We start from the raw sequence: 4,633 nt of genomic DNA, 5'->3' as shown, positions 1-4,633 counted from the left end.
TTTAGAATCAACTCTTAGATTAATTTGGATTGAAAACAACTATTTCACTCAACTTTCTATTAATCTAAGCAACTCATAAGAACAAGATAATTCAAATCAAACTTTTTCATGTAATTAGTCTAAACCTTAAACTAATACAAAACATGAATCTATTGACAATTATCTTTGAAATTGGATTAGCATGAACATTACCACATAAGAAACAAGTTTATAAGTTCAAAAATATCTTAGGGTAATGTTCCTAGTCCAATTCCAGCCAAAAAGGTCGAATTTATGTTGTCTGGGGGTCCAACTCGTGGAGTGCACGAACCAAATCGGCGAGTTGGATGCTTTTTGCCTTGGACTCGGCGAGTCCATTCATGGACTCGGCGAGTCTGCTGGGCAGACAGCATCAAAACTCGATTTTCCAGCTTCTTTTTCAAGTATAACAAGAAAACAAGCCTAGTCTCTGATACCACTGTTGAGTTTTGAGCATTCTAACACTCCTAAGTGTACATGCAACCCTAAATACCTTGGATCTATGTTTTCTCTATTATACATGCAAATATGAACATCCAAGGTATTATCCTAATCTAGCATACAAAACAATGGATATAACAAGATAGAATACATACCTTTTTCATGTAGAAAGTCTTCATGAAGCTTGAGTGCCCAGTGCCCCAAGTGTGACACCTCAAATGGTTCACACAACACCAAATACACTTTGAATAACTTGAGAGAATTCTACACTTCATGAAAATCGGCTAGCCCTTTCTTACCTCACTCTAGTATGATACTAGTCCCGATTTTGTCAAGAATAAGATCTTTATATAGTGTTACAATTAGGGTAAACCCTAATTGTCATGACTTTCCATTTCATTGGATCCATGGGTTCAAATACATCATGGAGCATCCATGGACCATCCTATGGGTTTTAGCCCAACTTGATTATCCATGGAGCATTAGCCCACTACACAAGTATAGATGATTTACACAATCAACCCATATATCTAATTAGTCTTCTTTTGATCACTTAATTAATCCTAGATTAATTCTTAATCAATACTAATTAAATAATCTTATTATTCTTATTATTAATATACTAGAACTTATAATATATTAATAACCATAAGTGTCTTATTTCTCTCATTATAGTCTATCCAAGTGCATGATGCCATGCAACCCAAATGGACCATGTCGGGTCGGGTCAAGTCTTACCAATTATAGTTATGGACTTAGACATTAATCCAACAATAGTGAGTTCGTAAGAGAGTACTATATGATGAACCACGACGTGACCCTTATAGATCTCACCTATATGCTTATTGCTGCTAAATCAGCAATGGTTTGGTGCAATAGAAAAGCAAAGTTGATTGGTGAATCTGTCTTCAAGACCTCTATGGATATAGAAAATGGCAACGAAATACATGCTATGATCGAAAAGTTTGATCATAAGAGAAAGGCAATGTCTGAAGTAGTTCCATGTCCTGTTCCAAGAGAGTCAATATGCTTTTATTACCAAGAGAAAGGGCATTGGAGACGAAGCTGCCCTATTTACCTAAGAGATCTAAGAGATGGGAGAGTCGAAACGTATGGCTCTAATATAGGTAAAATCCATTAACTAACTCTTTTAAGCTTCTATTCTAGATTCTTAATACATAATGTGATAAGATTACAATTGATGTTTTGTAAGATCGAAGAAAAGAAAGGAAGCTTAAGGGAAGAAGTGAGCAAAATCTAACCGTGAAGGAATGGATTTCGATCGCATTTCTCGAAGATTAGATTCTTGAGCTACTACTTAGAGTTAGAATTAGATTGCTAAGAAAGATATATTAGCATAGTTTATCAATGAATTGCATTGTAAGGACAAAATTTTTCCGCAATAAAATAGATTTTGATTTTATATTATTTATTTATCCTTGCAATGGCGTATATGAAAAATTGATGTTTCTATTATTAGCAATAATGGATTTGGTTCTTATTATGTTATTTATGGAAAGTCGAGAATTTACCAAATAGGGAGAGTTTCTCATCGCCCAAGTTTCAATTGGACAGAAACTTGGAATCATGCAACTTGGTTGCACGATGAATGAGAAATTTCATATTTGGAAATTAAACAAATTCATTGACAAAGTTTCAAGTGAAGGACTTGGAGATCGAATACACAAAGTTGCGTGTTGATGAAGTCCACCATAAGAGTAACAAAGATATTTGTCATGATTTACTAAAGGTTTAGTAAATATGATTATACTTACAAGATTAAGTGTAATTCTGAATTGATTGAAAAAGTTTAAATCAATAGCAGAACGAATAAGAAGAATCAAGTAGGCAGAAAGATAAAAGTTTCTCCATTCTAAGAAGAAGGGAGAGTACCTTTTATGCTTTATGATAGGTCTTAATGATTAAGAACCATATCTCAATTGATCCTCTAAGTAAATCTTAGCACAATTGTATGTTTAAGAAGAGGAATCAAGGATTGAAGAAATGGTTAAATCAAGAAGTCTATCATACTTCGTTCCAATGACAAGTCTTAAAGTTAAGATTGTGAAAATGAGTGAAAAGTATTAAAGGTTTATAACATTCATCAAATGTGGAAAGTTGTGATGTCTTGGATAAGACAAAGACCAACTAGAACCAATTTATGAAGAGTCTTGATAAAAGCTACACTAACTCTTGAATATTTGTTTGTCAAGAAATGTTTATTGACAAAAGGATCTTATATGTCAAGGAGTCAGTGGGAGTCTTAATGGTCTTGAAAAGTTTCAAGAACAAATCAAATAGACCTTATCAATCATCACTAGCACACGAGTTGAGGTTTACAACCTATCGTGTTGACATCATTTTGTTTCTATGCCGTTCCAATTGAGTTAATTATGCATATGAGTTCTATGAGTTCTCATTTGAATGCATAAAAGGCAAGGACCTTGATCAATGGAAAGTACATTGATAAGAAAAGGTGAGCTGCTTAACTACTTGGAAGACATGGTGGGCAGCTGTGCTACCATAAAGGCAAGAAATCGAGATCAAGAAAGTTCGATCCATATGATTTTGGATTTGTTGTAAACTTTGGTTTTGACAAATTCACATGGATAGGAACATATACACCATTTAAATCTAAGTGTCATAAGATTTCCTCCTTCATGAAAATGATTGTGAGGAAATGCTTTCACTAAGAAAGATTTTAAGAAGGTAGTGATTGTAAAATTGCATTCTCGAATTCGATTATGGTTACGGTATCCCTTTCCATAATTTGAATTGTGAGGTTTGGCAATTGTTTACACACATATGAACTATCTAAGGCAAAGGTGTATAAGTTCAAGAAGCCTTGATAAAAGATTATCAAAGCACTAAGTATTAGAAACATGAACTTAAGAAATTCAATAAGTATTGTTTTTCTGAAAGTTAAGTTGTTTCTGAATACATGTCAAAGCTAGTGGGAGCATAAGTGTTATGTTTCATAGTAATCATCATGATAGTGGGAGCATAAAAGTTATGATTGTATGATTATTATGGAACGTATTGCAAGTTGGCAATATTAATTATAGAAAACAAGAGTTATACCTTACAAAGTCGTAAGGGTTGTAAAGTTGTTTTGCTATAATTAAGGGAGAGAATATTATGCTTCATTTCAAATCTAAAGGCTTAGGTTATGGAATGTTAATAAAATTTAGTCAAAGGTACATAGTGTGTTCTTAAAATTTCGATTATGATTACGGCATTCCTCTTCACAATACGAATTTTGAGAACATAGCAAATAAAACATTATGCGTCGTGTCCCATACGCTTCGGGTATAGGATCGATTGCAAATGCTTTAATGTTTGACCATTCTAAAATTTTCCAAATGTCGAGCGCATTTAGAGAGAAAAGGGACTAGAATTGGTTTTGACTAAAATAATTAAACAACTATCAAAGGACAATCCAAAGTTCGACGAGGATTGGTTGCTTGTGAGTAGTTGGAAGCATGGTATTGAATGGACCATATCGACATTATTATAGAAAAGATTCTATTAAGAATGAGTTGTCATATGGAAAATATGGAAGCGTGTCCATAGTGGGAATTGAATATTGAAAAAAATCTATGTCTAAGATTAGGAACTTTTATGCAAAAGGATGTTCAAAGGAATGTACTTTGAGTGAGAGACATCATATCTAAGGAATTGTCTTGTAACAATCTCCGATAGAAGATTTTGTAATATCATTGGAAATAGTCTTTGTGACTTTGGTGCAGCGACATTACAAAAGGATCATTGCATAAAATGTTAGAATCTAACATATTCTATAAGTGGCAAGAATTTGATATTCTTACACTTATGAAAAAGGATTTGGAGTTGTGAAATGAGAAAGATTGGAAATGTGTTCAATTTGATCTATTTCACAAAGTAAGTACCATTGGTAAACATTGTGTGCATGCTAGGAGCATGGGACAAGTGTTGTAATTCAAGTAAGAAGTTGATTAACAGAAAAAAAAAATAATGAGTAATCGATATGGTGATAAATAAAAGGTGTTTTATTTATACTCAAAGGTTGGAGGCCATATGGGAATAGTATTATTCTTGTGTTTCACATTTGCATGTTTTGACTTCCAGAATAATTGAATTTATTAAGAATAATCGAATTATTTGAACGAGCCACAGTCGTTCATATGTTGGAAGT

Source organism: Lactuca serriola, chromosome 1 (assembly GCF_051521515.1).
Source record: "Lactuca serriola cultivar US96UC23 chromosome 1, Lser_US96UC23_V15, whole genome shotgun sequence".
NCBI lineage: Eukaryota > Viridiplantae > Streptophyta > Magnoliopsida > Asterales > Asteraceae > Lactuca > Lactuca serriola.
The sequence above is the reverse complement of the archived record's forward strand: the minus strand, read 5'-3'. Positions refer to the sequence as shown.